We start from the raw sequence: 21,243 nt of genomic DNA, 5'->3' as shown, positions 1-21,243 counted from the left end.
AACTATTTCTGGTTTTGCAAGATTGTTGACTACGCCAGAGATTTTGAATTTCTCGTATTGCAAGGATATAAAGGATGCACAGATGTAGGGGATGCAAGGGTGTAAGGGATGCAGAAATATAAGGGATACAGAAATGTAAGGGATGCAGAAATGTAAGGGATGCAGAATTGTAAGGGATGCGGAAAAGGATAAAATAATAGGCGAGGCACACAGGAGTAATAAACAACACGTTCATCCTCGTAATGAATTTATTTAATAAGCTAGTGAGCTAAATATAGTAAATTAAATAAACACAGAAAATAAAATAAAGGTATGTGTGTGTCTATAAGAGGTAGATCCGTACCCCTCGGCGGTCGGTGTAGGACTGATGTGGTTTTACTTCGCTCTACGTACCGACGAGAGACTGTTAAAGACTGCTAACTCCTGTGTTAAAGTGCGGCACGCCAAGTGGGCTCAGTGGCACCGAAGAGAGGTTGACAGCAGTGTCGTAGCCAGTTACCTTTACCCGATATTATCATAGTTCAGCACTAGTTACTAGATAACGCTGACTATAATATCTGGTGGTGATGATTTTATCAACGGAATATTTTTTTGATTTCTCTTTTAAAAAACTCGGGTTTATTAATTAATAAATTTAACTTTCATCATAATAAAGTGTCTGTAGAAAAATTATGTAAACTTTTACAATTCACATAACCTAACAACACAAAGTGTCTTCTCTAATTCAAATATCATCTTTAACTATTCATGTATAAAAAGAAGTACTAATAAAATAAAAGAGTTGATAAATTTATAAGTTATGCTAAACATTACAATTTTTAAAATGTCAATGGATAAATTAATACAAACAGTAAATACCAAACGTTGATAAGAAAGAAATCTATAAATTATCTGCATCACAATCAATACACCCCGCTTAGTGTCCATCGGCGGGTGATTTGAAACTTAATAAAGTAAAACAATATAAAATATATTAAGACATAGGTATTTACAGTTACATATTAATTAATTTTTTTAAGTTAAAATAATTTACTATTCTAAGATAATTAATTAATAAATTACATTATACAGAACTGTATTTAAAAATATAAATATACTTGTTACAACAACCAATTATTTTATTGTAACACATCTTTTTCTGTCCTTTTTATGACGTTAGAGAATGAAAATGGAATTGTATACAATTAAATAATAAACGCCATTTAAATTACGATTGAATTAAGACTTTAATTAAAATTCTGCAGATTTATTTAATTGCAATATATTGCAGATTCGATGCGTCTTCATGTTTCTCTTTCCAGTGCTGTCTATCTTTGTTCTTATCCTATTTCAGCATCGTTTCATCTTCGTCACAGCAACTATTGTTCTTGAAACTGTGGGGACATTAATTGAGTAAATTAAAATCTTGTATTACAAGGAAGAACGATAAGAAAGAAAATGCAAAAAAATTTCTAAGTCTTGAAATAGCAAACTATATTGTTCAACATTAATTAATATTGTAAAGGAATCGTTTTTATTTATCAAATGATAGTTAAAAAAAAAAATTTTTCTAATCTTTTTAAAATGCTTTTTCTTTGCAAACAGAATTTATCATGTACACTATTTTTGAGTACACATAACTCACAAGAACTGAAAGTCTGAGACACTGTCTCTGCTTATACAAAAATTCATTTACCCTGTTATTATTTCATGTAGAAGGTATACTCGTTGACACGGTGTTACTTGCAAGGATCATGCATTAAAGATGAGCAAACAAGGACACTTAACCAATTTTTTCTGAAAAGAAACATGTCAACGTATTATTAATACAAAGATTAATACTCTTGAAAATTGCATATAAAGTATTTGAGACAGATAGGATCGCTTATTTAAAAACTGAAAAATAAAAAGTAAATGAATTTCAGAGAAATAAACTTGTTCTTTTCGTTATAAATACTTAAGTAGCACCTTGAATTTCTATAAAATAACTTTCTGACAGAATTTATAGAATATTATGGTAAGGTTTTAGAACCCGAGTACAGGATTTGAAAATTTGGAATTTGGAAATTTAGGAATTTGGCATTCTGGAACTGTAGATGTTTGAAGTTTTGGAAATTTTAAACTTAGAAATTTAGAATTGCAGAGCTTGGAACCCTGGAATTCTGAAATTTTAGAATTCTCTAATTTTGAAATTGTATAACAGAAGTTTGGAATTTTATAATTTTATAAAATTTTTAAATGGTAAGGACTCAGTTGAAATTTTTGGGGGGTGGCCCTCTTTACCCTAACTAGTTCCACCAATGCATAATGGTCACTTTAAATAAAACGTCAGGTCGAAAAACGTAGAGTTTTAAAAATATGACAGGTAAAGTGGTGCGAATGTGTGCAAAGGAACACGATTGCCATGGGAACTTCATAAATCTGCGGTGACTCTTACGGCGAATCCCTTTTCTTTCTGCGGTTTCCTCATGGTCACAAACCAACACGTTTTCTTGGCATTTCATACCGAAGAGTGTGGCATATTTTACACGGCAGAGCGGTGAAAGAAATATGTGAATATTCCAATAAAACATGTTCATCATTCAAAAATACTATGAAATAGAGATACTTCAACTTACAGTATTCTTCTAAAGTTTTCTAAACTTTTCAATGGTAGCGCATAAGTAATTGATGCATAAAATTTTAAAGAATTTAATTTTATTCAGTACCATAAATAACAGCACCTAAATATACATCATGCTGATGTATAAAATGTTTTCAATTTGTTTGAAAATAATTCTTAGGGGAGATGTTAAACGTAAACATATAATGAAATTTATAATAGACGTTCCTCATTTGTTCAGTCACGACGATAATTTCACTGAACTATGTGAAAAATTTACGGCTGTTTATTCCCCCCTCCCATTGGATACGAAAGCTCGACGAGTAGTCGCGAAAATTTATTCCATTTCATACCGGTCGGCCCATTTTTTCGTCCGATTTATGAACAAACTGAATAGCAAGCGGGATAATTTATTAACTTTTTTAGCCGTGCAACTGGCTGCAATGCAGTCTGATTTGAATTCTGAACAAAGCAACCTTAATGAATCTCTGAACGATAAAATCGACTCACAGCCGTGAAAGATATAACGTTCATCTGTCTTTGTAGATAAAAATTAACAAATGTTTTCCTATGATCTACTGATCGAAGGGACGATAAATGTTCCTCTAATTTATCTATAATACTGTAATAACGAATGATTAATTTGCTAAAGTGGCAGTAGAGTATTAAATAACAAGATGTGGCCGTAAATATTAAAATAATATTAATTAATCGAACCAGGTGTTATGAATTATAAAGTAATTATACAAATTAAATTAGAAGTATATTCCAAAATTCCAAATTACCAAAATCTTAGATTTCCAAAATTCGAGAACTTCAGTTTTCTAAAATTATGGAATTGGAATTTCCAAAATTTCAAATTATCAAGTCTATAAAATAACGAAATTTCAAAGTTTTAGATTTCCATAATTCCAAAATTTTAAAATTTCCAAGGTACCTGACCTACCACCCCGGAAAAAGGTTCTAGTTACACCACCGTTGGATCATGTAATATAATTTTGTCAAGTAATAAATAATCACGTTGAAAACCATAATTATTATCGAAACACCATGAACCCTTCAACGAAACCTTCTCTCTTCCCGTCTGCTTTCGAAAATGCTAGTCTCGTTCGAATTCGAAAAACGTGCCTTATCAGGAGGACTATGTCAAACATGCCCGAGGCGTCGCGTTGCAACAAACATTCCCGAAAATCTGCTTCGAGGAACAGAGGGTTGCACTCCTTCTCCTTCGGCATGTACCAACACACACCTGCGTGTTTGCACACGTAGCGAGCAAGCGAGCAGCGCGCGCGCGTACAGATAACGCTTAGGCGCATCCTGGTTACAGGAACAATACGGATTGAATGGAACCGGAGAGTCCTGGAGGAGCGGAGGGAAACGGTGAACGGTGTGCAAACGGGCTTTGCGCGAACTGAGATCGTGTAGATGGAACACTGAGCCGACAATATGTCTGCTAAACCTTACGTAACGCGATCTCCTTGTCCCCCTGTGCCTATGTGTTCACGCGTGTTCGCGTGACCCGCCGGAAGCCAGCTCTTTGGTAGCTGATGCGTTCTGCTTCATTCGCATGTGAATGAAAGTGGTGGAATATTAATGTATCTGAGACAACAGAAAGCCTTACTTTATCTTTCTAGGGTTTTAAGATCCTAAAGTTTAAAATATCTGAAAATTCCAGAACTTCAACATTTAGAAATTTCCAACTAAAATTTCTGAATTTCCAAATTCCTCAATTACAAATTCGATGGTTTTGAGATTCTGCAATTCAAAAATTTCTAAATTCTAAGGATTTAAATTTCTAAAATTCCTAAATCTCCAAATCCCCAAATTCCAGAATTTCTAAATCTTAAGGTTTTATCATTTCAGAATTCCCAAAGTTCAAGATTCTGAGAATTTCTAAAATTCTAAAACTCCTAAATTTTCGAATCCCAAAAGTTTAAAGTTTTAAGTCTTTAAAACTATAAAATTTCGGATTAAAAAATTTCAAAATCACAGAATTCTAAAGTTTCAAGAATCTACAATTAAAAAATTCCAAAACTGAAACACTCTAAGGTTTAAAAATTCTAAAATTCCAAAACTTATAAATTCTACAAATTTTGAACTTTGATGCTTAATGAAATTAAAAGTCCTTGCCCACTCCAGAAGAAAATCCTACCTTCACCAATGATGGTAGATGACTACATAATGTTTTGTAGAATGCAATCAATACTTACAAATAATCTATACAACTACATGATCTGTTAGAAAAATTTTAGCGTGAAAAACAGAGACGTTAATGGAACGAAAGGAATGCCTTAGAAGTAAAACGCGTAGGACATCTCGTCTCGATGGAGAACAATCCAAGTAGGACGTATATATACGTTTACATAACTGTCTCCGTACGAAAGAAGATAGGCTTTCATACAATGAGAAGAAACCGAGACGAGACGAGACGAGGGAGACGAACTGGTTGGATCGAAAGCTTTTCCACGCTGATGCACATTGCGTGTATCGTCTGCTGTTAGTAACGAACATTAAAAATGCACGATTAAAAGCTTTCGATGAAAGATCGATCCGTACAATGCGTTCCATGTGAACGTAAATTCTTTGAAAAATTATCATAATTTATGATAAGAAACTGTACAAGCTTTTTCCTATGTAAATTGAAATTGAAAATACAATGAAAGTTAAAAAAACTTTCTACTGAACTAAATTTCTTTTTTTCCTTTCATTATATACTATAATTTGATAGCTTTTTCAAAATTCTAAACCATGGCCAAATTTCAATTTTCATTCTCATAACGAACTATAATCATCTTTCTTTGGATTCTTTAAATATCATCCACCAAATGTCCCTATCTACTGAAATTTCCGAAAATATCACGTATCGTTTACGTGTTTTCCCACGATTCGTCGCCTTATATCCAGGGACGCGGTATCTTAGGTGAAACATTAAGAGGCAAGACGAGCGTCTTGGTCGATTAGCATACGCTTTAAAATCCGCTCGGAAGCCGCGTGTTATTAATACGTTATTTTGCATAATGCATGATGGAAAAGTACCTATCCTCTTCTTCATCGTTCGCGATCTAACTCGTTCGTCTCTGTCGTGCGAAGGAATCGTGAACGGAATTTGGAGGTCCTTTCCAGAAGACGTACCGAAGGTAAAACGCGATGGTACAGACGTGCTTGTGCAAGAATCGTGGAAATAGAAGGACGACCGGATTCCTCGAGTCATTCAACGATGACCCATGATTTTTTATTTCTTTTATTTTTATCTATCATTATCGATTCGATCATTCTTACACTGCATTCTTCGTTTTGACACCGGTGTGATTTTAGGCTTTTGCTTTTCAAGGTTTCCTCTCTAAAAACATTCCGAACGGTGAAGAAAATAATTTAATTGAAATTTCAATTGAAGAGATAATGGTACCGTGCAAGATTCAAAACGGCAAATTCGCAGGTTGTCATAGCAAACATAAAGCACACGGTTTTCTCAACACTTGTTTGTTTAACACGTAATGTTCCAATATTAACCGAAAACGGACTGGACACTAGGAAACTACGCCCTTTGCGCTGTGTAAATAGAACGTCATGAAAACTTACGAACGGAACAAGCGTGAAACTGGCAATGGAAACGTTTCGCGTGTAATAATCTGATTCAGGTGTTCTTAATGTGTTCAACGCATTTCCTTGTACATTTCAACGAGCACTCGTTTCGGCTATGATTTTCCTAATGAAGAAAGTTTCAACGCTTTAATTATGGAATACACTGGAATCCTTTTATTATGATTACCTTGGGATTTGAAATTATATCGGACAGAAGGTGAGAGATGTTGAATATTGAAAATAATTTATTGTAAACGATTATGATAATTATGATACCCCTTTATTGCAACATTATGTTTCAACGTGTGGACTGTTACGCTACTCATATATGGGTGACGTTTGAATTTCAATAGAAATTTATTACCTGTACCCCTTTTCTAACGGGGTTCACAGGGCTTCCTGGATTCTCGACCCCCCCTCGTAGAGTTCCGGGATTTGGGCCTTTGCTGTGTACTTCCCCTTCCCCCCACTCCCGTCCGTCCCGAACGGAGGTCCCGAGGAGAGTGACGGTAGAGGGGAGGAGGCCCTATGTATATAAGCCTCCCCACCACCTGCGCATAAGCATTGATGCGGAAAAAATTTAATTGCCATTTACTTATTCATACTTTTGTTATTTATTAAAACTTATGAAACTTGGTTAATTAAAAATTATATTATTTTGTTTCTAAATCACTTTTAATATTAATATCGTTCAAATTAGGATTTAAAAATTCTTGCTTCTACTATATTACCATTTTAATTTATTTTTTATTTGCTTTATAAGATATTTTTAACTTTTGAAGTTTATTTATTGTTTTGTATTTGCATCTTTAATACAATTATATTTCTATTCAATAATTAGTTTGATAAATAGAACAATAGGGGTACCTTAGATCCCACCTTAGCAGTTAAGAATTAATAGATGATTTGTTGTAAATGTTATAACTTGGATAGATTTGGGAATTTTTGGAACATAGATAGGATTAATGATCCCTGCATAATTATATCATATTTCCTCTGTAGGATTAGCATAGGTAACTTTGACGAGACAAGTATCATCCGGGAAGTCTTAGCAAACACGTACCGTGTCTAATGTTCGTGTTCAGGTGTCTTTAATGTACCGTGCACATAGCTGTCGCTTTATTCGGCACCTACTTTGTTTTAAGTACAATGATATCTGCAAGATAATGGGAAAAGTTTGTTGAATATAGTTGTGTCGTGTTTTTCATTCCTTTCGTACTCTTTGTTAAATCCTTGCTCTTTCAAAATTCTTCGGCTTTACGAGATCTCATTTAACGCTTATATGAAATTTCGATTATTAAATAAAGCTATCTAAAGGATATTCAGAGATTTATAAAATGGTATCTAAACTTATGACTGCAATAAACGATAAATGACATAAAAGTATCATAAACTGGCACTGATGGCACATTATTTTAAAGCTTGAAACTTGACAAAAATGAATAATTAAAGGTTTTATTAATATTTTTAATACAAAATAATTGTTTACTCATCAAACCAATTTTGAAACCTAGAAAGTCTGATAAAAATTGATGACTTAAAAATGTCACAGAATGGTACTTATGGTGTATCAATTTAAAGCTTAATATTTAACAAAAATAAGCAGCTAAGGGTTTCATCAAAGCAATCAATGACCAATTTTGAAACACAGAAAATCAAATGCAATTTCATGACATAAAAGTATGAAAAAATGGCACTTATAATACATCATTTTAAAGCTTAAGGTTCAAAGAAAATTGCTGTGTAAGCACTTCGTCGATTATTCTAATAGGAAATGTTCGATTTCAGATCGCAACGAACAAAGCGTGCCTACGATACGTTCGCTGACATCGCTACGGTAGGAGGCAAAAAAAAAAAACGGACACAATTTTTTACTCAAGCTGTCGCAGCCTTATTGAGTCCGCCTTCGAGGCTTTTTAGACGCAGGGGTTGCTTGCATCCCGGACGAAAACTCGAATCCCTTTGTTCAAGATCCGAGGGGAAGGTTTCAATAACGTCACGCCAGTGCTTCGGGGCCTGTCTTCGTTCGGGCGCGAATAAATTTCCCGGCCAACTACTGTATCCATTACTTTCCTCTTATCGACGGCTCTCTTCACGGTGAAGGAGTGCGGCACGTGACCGTTCGCGGTTCTCTACGACGACGAAGAAAGCTAAATAAGCCGTAAAATATTGCAACGTCGAGGAAGAGTGGATGCACCGAGAACGAGTACTATACAACAACTTAGATGAAAAGCGAAAGGAGCCGACCTTCGATTAGATTTTCATCGAGAACCCCGAGAACCTTGCCTCCGAGGGGTTCTACCGGCATCCATCACGCAACCTGTCAAAGCCACGTGGAATAAATGTAGCTTGCAAGACGCCTGCGTCTCGACGCCATACACTAATAACAGTCTTAAAATAATTATTAGAGGACGAAGAAATATATTTCTAGGCTTTGAAATATTTTCAAATTCGAATCTGTTACAGTAGACTCGCGTTATATTGCCAAATTTTCAAAGGTGCTAAAGTTTCAAGTGAAATTTGAAAAATTTGAAATATTTTGCACCCCTGTCCACAGCAATATAACGAGACTACTGTATCAGAATGTATAAATGAAAAATTTCAGAATGATTGCAAATTCCTTTACTAAAATCCCGAAAGATAAATTATTCATTTTGTTCTGAATAGATGTATATCTCTGTACAAGAATGATATTTCTACAACAGGAGAAATGAATTTTACAACAGCGATTCAACAGCAACGATAAGATACTATTTGATAAGATGTAGTGATAAGATATAAGACAGACTATTCGTAATCAATAGCAGAGTGATAATTAAAATGACACGAGTTTTGAAATTAAATTTACAATTGCAATATATTTCATAGAATAACAAAATTTCTACACTGAACTAGTTCTGAGATAATATACATCGAAATATCAATCTTGTTTAATTGCACAGACACCGGTAGAACGCTCTGTTTTCTGGCAAACGAAAAAATACATTGAAACCCATCAATCATCCGGGGGAACAGCGTTTGTCTGGAAAGTAATCTTTCACGATGTATTTAACTTTCCTTCTACTTAATGAATCAGACTTCGCTATCTTTTCTAGCGGATAAAGAGAATTTTTTGAAATACGAGAAATGATAATCAGTGATAGCCTTTTTTTGTAAACAGAGAATTGATAAGATAAAAATCTTATAAATTTATTTATCGTATAATCCTAGTATGAGCTCTCTATCGTACACTATTTTAATAATATTCTATAGTGAGTTCCCTCTGAACCTTCATCGAGATTGCTCGTACACCGCGTGTTACTAAACGCGAGTGAAAAATCACGTGAGTGATTTTACAATGGCTTTTTTAGCAAAAAGCCATCAGCTTAATAGTTCTAGTTCCAGTTCAACCTTAAGTGAAGTTCCCAACCCTGTTATTAAAAGTGCTAATAGTATGAGTGATGCCGCAGTTGATCAGAAGAACCTCTTGCCGAAAAGAGACCAAGGGCTAATATTGGATTGCGTCGAAGGCTTAAATCTAACGGATTCCACCGTAGCAGTAGGCGACATTGTTCACCCCAAAAACATTCTGTACTCATCCAGAATCTCTCACAACCGAGTTTGTTTGTACTTGTCCAGTAAAGACTTGGTAAATGATATTACTGACAAACACGAATTCCTTAGAATAGGAAAAGAAAAAGTCACTATTAGACCTCTAATTCCGAAACAGCAGAGAGTCATTATCTCCAACGTGGCCCCTATAATTCCTCATCACGTCATTGAAGAGAAAATTGACAGTCTCAATATAAAACGTAGTGAAAAGGTGATAAACTTATGTTAGAAGTTACAATCGAACACGGTAGAATTCTGTGGAGAAATTGCAAACGTTCGTGTCAGTGTAAAATTGTCAGTATAAGACAAGAGCAAGTAGTTCTGAAAGTTCGACCACGAAGTATTGCACGGATACGAACTTAAGCAATGCGTCTTATTGCTTAAGTTAGTTCGTGATGTTAGGGTCTTAAGTACCTTCGTGTTTCTCGGTTATACCGGAGCAACGATGAATCACAGGTAACAACGTAGCGCAGATACACCGTCTCTTAAGGGGAGTCGGACATTTCTCAGCCACCCTTTGCAATTTGACCTATCTCTGCGAAACACGTTTCCAACGAATACAGTAGCCAAGCTAACAGAAACGGTGTACCTCTATTTCCAACTAACTTATACAATCGTACAGGTAATTCGTATCGTAACACGTTCGTGGAATGAAGGAGGAACGAGTCTTATCTTCCTATCGCATTTCCACGAGTTTCTACTCGGAATTTATTAATCTCTCCGAATTGTACATATTAAATATTTAGAAAAAATTAAATAAAAGCAAAGCCCAATTTAATGCGATTAAAAAATATTATTTAACGCTTTGATGCATTGTGTTGCAAATATGTTATGTAAAACAATAAATAAATTGTAGATTTCATAATTAATAAAATTATTTAAAAAATGTACAGCTGTAAATTTACTTTGTATTAAAATTTTTTAAATTAAATATTGCTTAAAAAATAAAAGATACGTCTTTATTTCCAAAATTGATTATATTTCTCCCTTGGACTTCCATTTAATCCGGCAGTGACACCAAATATATTTTATTATTAAATTCAAATTAAGAAAATTATGCAACAATAGATTAATACCTTTTTTTCTTTTTTTAGTTTATGATACTTTGAACGACGTTGACTAGGATTATAATTTTAGTGCATAAATATTAGACATTCCTGATAATGTCAGCGAAGAAATAAATCTGTTATTTATACAATCATGAATGACTTCGGTAAACAATGTGAGGTTCTCTTTGAAAGATGCAAAGTGTATTTTCGTGCGAAGCAAATAAAAATAAATTCCACCATTCGCACACGCTTGTTAAAACATCTCACCTTGAGTTTGCAGACGATATCTTAGCATGTTCGCGTTAGGTTCTTAACACGCATCATTTTAAGACGATCCGCACGAGATGCGCGCATTTTGCTCGTAAACTTTCTCCAATTCGTTTGTCTTAGTGGTTTATAAACGTTACTCTTCTTCCTTTCACCGATATTAACTACTCAGAGCAAAAAGATGATTTTCGAAAAACTGATACAATGCTAGGAATTACTGATGTCAATTGCACCGTGTTTCATAAACAATTCTTTCAGAATTTCTGAACCGTGTCATCGAAAGGAAAACGAAGCGTTTCGATCATTTCTTCTAACCGTAATTTCATTCAAGAATTAAATAATAAGAAAAGCTGAAAATGTCAGCGTAAACGGGGACAAACGAGCCGCGTTTAATAATGAATTAAGGACAGCCACTTTCACTTATTCAAATTAAAGGGAACGCAATTGAAGCTCATGAACAGTGATCAAATTGAAGTGGAATTGGAACGACACGCAAACATTTGTTCGCAAGTGCAACCAGCCACGATGTAAATTTGTTTTAGCTGTTCGCATAAACGTGATTCATTTTCTATGAGATTTCTTAACCCTTTCGATGCTCCGAATCTCCCCACTAAACGCGGGAAACTTGGAATTAAGTTGTATACTAAATTTTATAATGTTTAATAATTAAAAATTATATTATTTTGTTTATATCACTATTTTCCCTAGAAAAGTATACATAATAATTTAAGAGAGAGTGTACACTTAATTACATTGCTGTCATATAAATTTTTTTTTGTTTTTTGATCACCTAATAGTAATTATTAGTGTTTGTTAATAATTATAAGCCAATGTTATCAGATCACAATGAAATGATAAAAGAAATAAATATTACCGATTTCATTTTTGTTTCATACACATACAGAGTATTCAGTAATCAAAAGGTTAATGACTAATTTAGATTCTTCGATTCATTAGACATTTTATCAGAATTTCTAGCATACATATATAAGATTGAATAGGCAAATATTAGCAGAGAAGAAATATTTTGAAATTGTCTGAAAGCCGTGTTTAGGTTAACGTAATTTGCCTTCGAGCAGTCATTGCTAAATTTAATGAAGCATAAGCAAGCCTAATCAGACCGAGTCACGAGGAAGCCGTCTCGTCGCCTGCAGCGTTAACTCGTTGAAACGCGACCAAACGACTCCGTAAATTGCAATTCGACGCAGCCCAGAGACGATCTTGATGTACCATGAAATCATGGTTTATACTACTGAAAATCAGGTGAACATGATTTTTTTTTGTAATTGACAAACGTTCTTTCAAATTGGACCATATGACATAACATATACCATAAAGATGATGTTTCATTAATGTAAAAAAATTCTAATTAGTAATATCAAAGACCTAAAATATAAAATAAAATTTGTATACTTATTATGCCAATAGAATTGATTGACCAATGTTCCAATACTCTAAAATAAAAAGGACTAGAGACTAAAGGATACTTCAACAATAAATTAAGATTTATGCTTCTCGGCAACGTGCATAATTTAGATGCTGCTCGTCCAATTTATCACGAACGAGCCTCGTAGGCAGGGCGAAATACAAGCAAGTTTAATCAAGCTTGATCAGATGAAATCACGATTAACTCACATCGTTGCCTGAAGCGTCAATTCGGTTTGGATCGCGTCAGATGACTCTGTAAATTCATCCAATTTGATGTGATACGCGATTACTCAAAATGTTTCATAGAACAGCCAAATTCAGGTAGAAACTTCATTTATATAGAATGTAATAGAATTTCGTAATAATTGCACAAATAAACGTCTAATGATAAGAGGTATAAAAAAAGAAAGTAGTTATGGTGAAGATAGGACCGGATTAAAATTCCTGGGGCTGGGGTTATGAAATCACCCAGAGTCTCTTTGGTTGATACACATGGTTTCATAATAGCCACTGAATTCAAAATTTATAAAAGTGTATTGATTTCTAAAGTTCGGAATTTTTTAAATCGTCTTCATAGATGATGCAATCATGCAATCACTATGATGAAAAATCATTAAATTATGAAATCATCATTAAATCACCATTATAAAAAATCATCATCGTACGATAATGATCTATAAAAATGAAAGGGAGAGGATTTATTTTTGCAATAGCAATTAAAAATTAAAAATTTGCAAAATTATAATAGATTCCAATGTTTAGAATTTGTTGACATAGGAATTGGGATATTAGAAAAGGGCACCCCTTAGTCAGATCCACTTGATCCGCTGCTGGGTGAAGAGAGCAGTCTTTGATGCATCAAAAAACACACTTTTACGCAACAACTTTCATTTTTTCAGTCTCACTTTCCTTCGTCTAACGAGCTAAAAAATAATTCATTTGAAATAAATCTAATTAACTTACAAAATACTGTGTACCCTGTTTCCGTATACCATTTTAAAATGCGAAATGAATGTTCGATGCTCGATAAAATTCAGGGGATTGAAGGAGCGTTGAAAAAAAAATTTACACCAATTGTTCCTGTTTCAATTAGTTCCCCGGATCCCAGTGATTTCGAGCGATTCGGGATAAAATGGTCCGAAAGAACAGAAGAGAATTAAACGGATTTGCAAGCGTTGACGCGAGGACAATCGAAGAATCGGAATAAGTCGCGATTAACGCTTGCGAGCGTGTTGGTACACGCTAAACGAGTACGTAAATTGTAGCTCGATCCGATGCGTAACGAACCGATGTACCAGACCCTCGGACCTGTTCGAAACGGTATACGCACACGTCCCGGGCGTGTAATTAGGGAACATACGTGCCTCGCTTGACAGTTCGTTCTATTCGACCAAGTGTTTTCAGACCGATTCGCAAGGGAGATTCCAATTCAACCCGTTCCTCTACGCTCGCCCACTCGTTTGCATAACAAACTCAACGAAATATAAATTTTTTAAGGAACGACCTACGAAGAGGAAACGCGATTTTTCCTCTTTTTATTATTACAACGATGGGATCAGGTGTTGGTTTGAATGTTGACCAAAAAGATTTAGAATATAGAGTATGATTTATAAAATATATCGAACGAAAATTTTCTTCTAAAATTTCAAAGTTTACGATCCTGTTATCTCGGAGATATAACAAGGCTGAAAGGTAAAGAGGTTGACAAGCTTTGACGGGAGGTCGATATTTCTTTAAAAGAATCCCATTTGGGAAGTTTCAAAAAAGTCAGCGTAGAAAAACCAATTAGTAATTTCTTAATAAGGAAGATACCAAGAAAAAGTAGAAGAGTCTTATGAGTTTCATCATTAAAGTTTCAGCAATATCAAGTGAAAGTTTGTTGGAGCATTTCAATTAAAAAATTCAATTCCTGTCAATTTATGACAAATAATTTCCGGAATAAATTTTCAAGAAACATTGCAAAATTTAGAAAATGAAAATAATATGAAATACAAAATTATCCTTATGGTCCGCCGCCTGGGGACTAATTATCGAGTACACGAATAGGAAATTTTTAAATTTAAAAAATGAAACATTCGCATTGAAATTGAGGCTCTCTTCATGGTCCGCCGGCCGGCGGCTAAATATATTCTAAACACGATTTTATTCAAATTTGTTATCACTTTAATATGAGATAAATTCCATAATATGGATACTCACCGTCTCCATTGGTCTGGAAACACGTCCAGCTGGAGGTAGTGATAACCGGTTGAAAGACTTTATCCGACCTTCATTCCGGCCTTTACCACATTCCAATGAGAGCCGATGAATTCAATCGAGTCCTCGTTTCGGTATGACCCCATAAACACCTCAGCATCTGCCGTCAAATGAGGGCAGATAAATAACCGAGGAAGATACGGTACCCACTCGAGTGAAGATAACGAAACTGTTTTTCAATAAACGGGTGCATTCTTCATCGGAGAATTTACACAAATAAAAATATGTTTGACCGGTAACATCAGTCGGAACAACTGTCGCGCAAATAACTGTTGTTTAAACGAACGTGTTCGCGAATACGGTGGAAAATACGATTTTTGAAAAATAAATTCCAGAGGCATATTGAAAAACGATTGTTAGTCGGTTTGTTATCGCTATGGTATCCGTATTGAAACTAATATTTTATTTCTTTTATTTTCGAAACACCGGAACATGCTTGTTTATTTCATTGATTTTCATCAATTTCCTATCGAATATTAACGATTGGGATACCTTTTGTACGGCGTTTGAAAATTAATGTATAGCAGAATGGAACGAAATTTCGTATTCATACTTTAATTAAAGATGACAGAATGGGGATTATTTTCAAAATGAGATAAATATGATTGAAAAGAATTGGTCTATAGAATTTTTGAAAACTCAATTTAAAAATTCAAGAAAATTAACGTTTTTAGGATGCAAAAGAAATATTTTTATCAAAATTCTTGATGACAGAATGGAAATTATTTTCAAAATGAGATAAATATCATTGAAAAGAATTGGTCAATTTAAAAATTCAAGAAAATTAAAATTTTCAAGAATAAAAAAAATATTTTTCCAAAATTTCAATTAAGTTGGAAAATTTTTAGCATGCTTGAAAATTCGATCAAAGATCAAATCGCTCAGATGGCAATATAACGAGAGTCTTCTATATTAAAAATAGCTATTAATAATGATTATCGATCATATTGGAAATAATACTATAGAGACATATTTAAGGCGTCACACGATGTTCGAATTAATGCACGCTTCTCGCTAATACTCACCGTTAAGTACAATAACTCCAGGATGGAGTAGCATCAGCGACAGACGGATAACCATGTTGACTACTCAACGTCGTTGGCACGATTATTTCGCGGGCCCGTAAAGTAGCGTGGTTTTGCAACGTGGTCAGACTGAATCCTTACGATGTTGCACGAACGGCAGCCTAGATCCGACTCGGTCGAACTCGGCTGGCCTGCAGCGACTCCACCGTTCGGAAGAGGTTCAGTCGCTTCGCGCGCCTCGTGTCGTACGTGTTGATTTTCGTTCGCTCTTCGTGGAAATCACAGTTTATCACGATCTATTCGTGTCTCGATTTTCGTTTGCGCGTGTATTACGTGAAATTTTACAAACATTTGTGACATTCTTCTTGGTGATCGTTGTTTCATCGAGTTATTTTTCGTACCTTTCGAAAGTCCCGGCTCGATCCGGTGGCTGAGGTGAGTACCGCGCAATAATCCTTTTTCTAAATTCTTATGCTCGTAGAGTGTGAATCGCAATGCTTTTCAGAGTGTTTCCAGGTGATTTTGAAGAACGATACATAGTTTGCTATTACTCTCTACAAAATCATTCCATAAAATTAATTTATAAATCACTTTTTTAAAATTTAATTAGCTATTGTAAATGTGGAAGAACAAAGATTATCATTGTAAAGTGCGTTTCGTTTCAATTTAATTCAAATAATTTTTATTTCCATTTCTACAAACAAAAAAATATTTTTTTTATATTGAAACCAATAGTGAACTTCAGCAGAAAAATCTTAATTATTTATAAAATTTGTTAATACCAGTGCTAAGATTCCTATTAAAAAAAAATTTTTTTTTAATAAAATGAAAAATTTCTACAGTGTCAAGTGATAAATATGCACATGATATTTTTCTTCAACACCTGTTTCATTTCTTTAAATTATATTCCTACATACGACAGAGATTCACAATATTAAAAATCACAAGATTATCTTCCTCAAAGCAATACCGTTTTTAGTATCACGATACTTCGTTTTAGAGCACAGTATATTCACCTCTCCCATTTAAACACGTATCATGGTCTATACTATACTTTCGATGGTGACACCAGAAGTATCGTGAATTATCTGATATTTTTGCAGGTACATAAATTCTGTTTTAGACTTGACGTTTACTAGCGTTCGATATGCGTTCGGTCAGTTAGTGTTTTCCTCGCCCCAATAATTTGGAGTTATAGTAGACACTCGTTATATTGCCACGTGAGCAGTTTGACATTCGCATGGATTTTAAAGCGCACTAGTGCCACCCATCCACCGTCATAATCTATGAAAATGATATATTTCTATCATCCTCCCCCTTTTAAATGAGAGTTTGGAAGCTTGACAAATTTTACGCTTCTACAGAAACATATTCAGAGAAAGAAAAAAGATTAAAAGACAGATATTTCTTCGAGAAATATCAATACGTATAATTATATAAAATCATAAGAAATATTAATTATACTTAAAAAATTATTATCTGCGTCGAGAAGAAAAGAGTGACTTGGTAAATCTCGCTTTAAGAGTTCGAAAAGTCGGATTCATCTCTCGTTTCGAAAGTAAATGTTTAATTTTCATCTTTCTTCGTATCCGGAGAGAAAATACACGACACGTATAGGTTGGCCGGAATGATTGATAGCCGGGGATAAGACGAAACAACCTAGCAGGATTTCTTCGCGAACTTTTCGTGTTTCACGTTAATCGAAAAGAGCTTCTTATCAGGGAAGGAAGAACGCACAAGTTGAAACTCAATTTCTGTTGAATCAGAATGCGACCTCGAAGCGCCAACAATCAACTATATATCGAAAACATTCGCTACTGGAACAGGAAGAAACTTCAAGAGAAATTGAGGTAGAAAATAAATGAGTCACGCCGTTAATTAGTTGCTTCATATAGTTAAACGAAAATAAAAAAAGAGTTCATAAATCACCTTACATATAAAAGAATGCGGAAGTTGATTAATGATAAGCATTAAATAAATGAAAAAAAAAAATGTTGTAACTGTTAAGAAAGTTGTATTATGTATAGTTACATCGTTATGCAGTGTAATTAAGACGAGTGTGCGGCTAAACGAGTCAGATCAGGCCGGGTAATAAACGGGTCGGGTCGGGTCTCGAAATTTCGTATCCGAATTTTCGGTAAACGATAAAAATTAAAATATCTCCGAGCGATCATGAATTGCAATTGGAAATTCGCAGCCTAGTTAAAAAGAATCGTTTTTCAAATCTAAAGAAGGTGGTGTGTTAGCGGTAAGATGGCACGTTAATAACGTAGCATTCGAGGGAACCCACGGGAGATTGCTTTTTCCTATTTAGAAGCGCCTTTTGAAGGCTTTCCTCCTCGCGTTCCTTTTTGATTATGCAAATAAACCGGTTGCAGGAATATTACATTTCACCGAAAGCACCGGGGTTTTAACTGATGACGTCTTAACTGGAAAATTATCGCATAGACGATGGAGTTTCTTTCGAAGCGATTGCTATTCGCGGTTAAAAAACTCACCTGTGGCTCGTATCTACCGTATTCGTATCCTTTGAGGGATTTTATGAAGCCATCGTTTTTTGAGGGGAAAAAATTTACTGCTATTTAAGTGTCTCGAATAGGAATTTCGTCTTGTATGATTGCGTTTATGATTTTTACACGGTTTAAACGATGCGGATTTCCTCTCTGACTAATTGGAACACGTAAAAATTAAGTGATAAAATGCCAGTGATACTCGATTTCTACATAAATGCAAGAATTTCCGAAAGAAAAATTCGCTGGAGCAAATTCATTGGAGGCTGGGGGAAACGTTGGAAACAAACTTAAAGGAGATCAGGGGGACAAGAATGATACCTCTGTAGAGTCTCCGAGAGCAATTAGGAGGCTTCAATTAGCCGAAGGAAGGAAGAAAGAGAGCCGAGAACGATAATACGACAGGCAACGAGCCGCTTTTGTTTAAAAGTACTACGCTTTTGTCGCTAAAACGAACGTTTGCTTCTCGAATGACCGATCAAGAAGCGATAATCAAGATCGTTCTATTCTTTGCTTCGTAATTAGGTATTCTTATTTAACAGTCCGTTCAGTCGGTACGTTTGAAAAAAAAAAAAAAAAAAAAACAATGAAAGAGAAAAAAATACACAGAAACGTACGTTCATTCAGAGTTTTCCAGGGAGAAAAGAAGCAAGTAATTTGCGTGCTTAACTCTGGCTACGCTTGGAAAATTTATGTAGATCCCTGACAAGATTATTCCGGAGCAAAAGTTGCTGAATGCAAACGAGAAAACTGTGTACACAGAAACAACAAATATTACTTTATTCCGACGCGTTCATCAACCGATCGTGCTCCTTTTTTTCTTTTCCTTTCATTCGAACAAATTATTCGATGAAATATGAAAGATTCGCGTAGTTTGCGTTAACACGATCGATAGGCACTGGAGAGAGGCAAACAACTGGACGTAAATTCAGCGGGATGAACGAGCTGTCAGAGCTCTTCATATTGTAGGAAAGCAGACGTTATATTTCAAGCAGCTAAAGAACAATTTCCTTCGAAGTCGCATTTGTTTTCATCTCGCTCCATTTTATCCTCTCGCGATCGTAATTTCCTTCTTTAATCAAAATGAATATTCCTCCCGGTGCAACTCTGTTTTATTCTACCGGAGTAGCAATTTTCTTTCTAGTGTTATTGCTTTGTTTTTAATTGACGCAGTCTCTCTTTTTTTTTTTTAATTTTCCAATAATTTAGTTTATTGCAGGGACTCCAATTTTTCAATTAAGGATACGTTTCTTTCATTTTATTGGTTCGTTTTAATGAATCATTCGCGGGTAGAAGAGATCCAAGGAAACATCAATCGAAAAATATTTTTCACTTTTAGACCGATATCGATTGCACGAATCGCACTCGAGCACGGATCAGTTGCGAATTTATTTCACGCGTGTACGGGCATAAATCAAACAGCGTTTGCTGTTATGCTCACGCTGGAATAATCGTTTTTACCTAGATATATCGTAGTATTCTACATAGGAAGATCTACAGCTACGTGAAAAAAGGAAAAAGATTCTATACCGGCCTGTCAATATAATCTAATTAATGATTCTTTTCTGTCGTGCGAGAAAACGGATTAAAAATCTTAAAATTGATATCTATTATTTGATTCGAGATGATTCATTAGGTTTTATATATCATGACGATAATACATTTCTGTATTTATTTTGTTATTGAATTATAAAGAATTTTTAATTAAAGTTATATTTATTATAAATTATTGTTATTTCGAAATTGATAACGACTGAAATACAAACAAAATAAGCTTAATTTAATCAACAAAAATTACTCTGAATTCGATCAAGATGACCGATTAAATTAATACAATTTTATGATAGCAATAAATTAGCATATCTGATTATTTATTTAATTCCCTAATTGTTTCCAGATGAAAGGAAATCATTGTTCACCCGAAAAATGATGTTATATAATATTGAAATGAATTTGAACAGTAGCTCAGGATCGCAAATTGCATTTCGCATCTGAAATTCACCCGAAACAGTTTAATTTCCGTCGACTCGTTCGGCAGTGTTAATTGAAACAGATGCTTACACCGCACACAACGCTACCCTGAGATAATGTGTAATCCTAATTAAAAGCTTTCGCTGAACTTTACAATGCACACCACTTACTGTTTGTTTCTTCGTTTCATTACGGTATAATACCGAGGAAATGTATATAGTTCGCGAGCGGCGTAAAGTATGCAGAATTTGTTAGAAAAGCACGAAAAACCGCTATCCAAGGAAATTGCTGCTGGTTTTTCGCGAAAATAGTGCGATGCTCCGAGCAACGTTAAATAGATAGCTTCACCGAGAATTTTAATAAAATTTTATATAAAAGAAAGCACTGACAATTTTTTATATCCACAGATATGTGAAATTTTCAAAAATTATTATTAGTTGGCCAATAATTTGAAATGTCAAGTCGACTCAAAATTAATGAAAAACTCCAACATTATTTTTTTTTTATTTGAAGTAGAAGCAGATTTGGAATAATGAATGATTAATTCGAAAAGTCCGAAGTCGGCGTTAAATTTCAATTTTACTCGATTTTCTCTCGGCTCCGGCAGGGAATTAATACTCGAACATGAATTATCCAACGAAAAATCTATCAGCGTAAAATCACTCGTCCCGATCGGAAATTTTCAAAAGCAATCCGATTCGATTTCGTTTCTGTTTCGACGATAATTTGCGCTCGAACATAATTGTCCCGTTTATTTTCCAGGATCGTGAACACGCATCCGAGAATGCAATCGCATGCATTTTCTCCGACAATATCGCGAGGACGGTCCCGTCTGTTCTCATTTGCCTTTTTCCTCTCTCTCTCCCTTCTACATAAAATTGAAATAAACACGATAAACGGCGAAGCCCGTGGCAAGAATCGCGTAACTTTATTGTTTTAACGTATACTCTCTCTGTTACCATTTTACCCTGCTACGGTTTTCA

The 21,243-nt window shown here is 34.6% G+C and overlaps 1 protein-coding gene and 1 long non-coding RNA gene across 4 annotated transcripts in view; one reads left to right on the top strand and one right to left on the bottom strand.

Annotated features, from left to right (window-relative positions):
• Positions 1 to 1,074: 1,074 nt before the first annotated feature.
• Positions 1,075 to 21,243, bottom strand: part of LOC114873833 — a 167,105-nt gene continuing 146,936 nt past the window's right edge. The window contains exons 4-7 of one of the 3 annotated variants that reach the window (XR_006829747.1): positions 14,698 to 14,854; positions 6,528 to 6,714; positions 1,676 to 1,776; positions 1,075 to 1,373 (exon numbers count right to left, since the gene is read on the bottom strand). This is a non-coding gene — a long non-coding RNA (uncharacterized LOC114873833). The remainder of the gene's footprint in view (positions 1,374 to 1,675; positions 1,777 to 6,527; positions 6,715 to 14,697; positions 14,855 to 21,243) is intronic. The other 2 variants (XR_006829749.1, XR_006829748.1) reach the window with 2 other exon arrangements.
• The window catches only part of LOC114873832 (general transcriptional corepressor trfA), a 138,408-nt gene continuing 133,182 nt past the window's right edge, over positions 16,018 to 21,243 (top strand). Inside the window, exon 1 of the mRNA XM_029182563.2 lies at positions 16,018 to 16,214. The gene's annotated coding sequence lies outside the window, so the exon portion shown is untranslated. The remainder of the gene's footprint in view (positions 16,215 to 21,243) is intronic.

The sequence above is a fragment of the Osmia bicornis genome, chromosome 10 (genome assembly GCF_907164935.1).
Source record: "Osmia bicornis bicornis chromosome 10, iOsmBic2.1, whole genome shotgun sequence".
Lineage (NCBI taxonomy): Eukaryota > Metazoa > Arthropoda > Insecta > Hymenoptera > Megachilidae > Osmia > Osmia bicornis.
The sequence above is the reverse complement of the archived record's forward strand: the minus strand, read 5'-3'. Positions and strand labels throughout refer to the sequence as shown.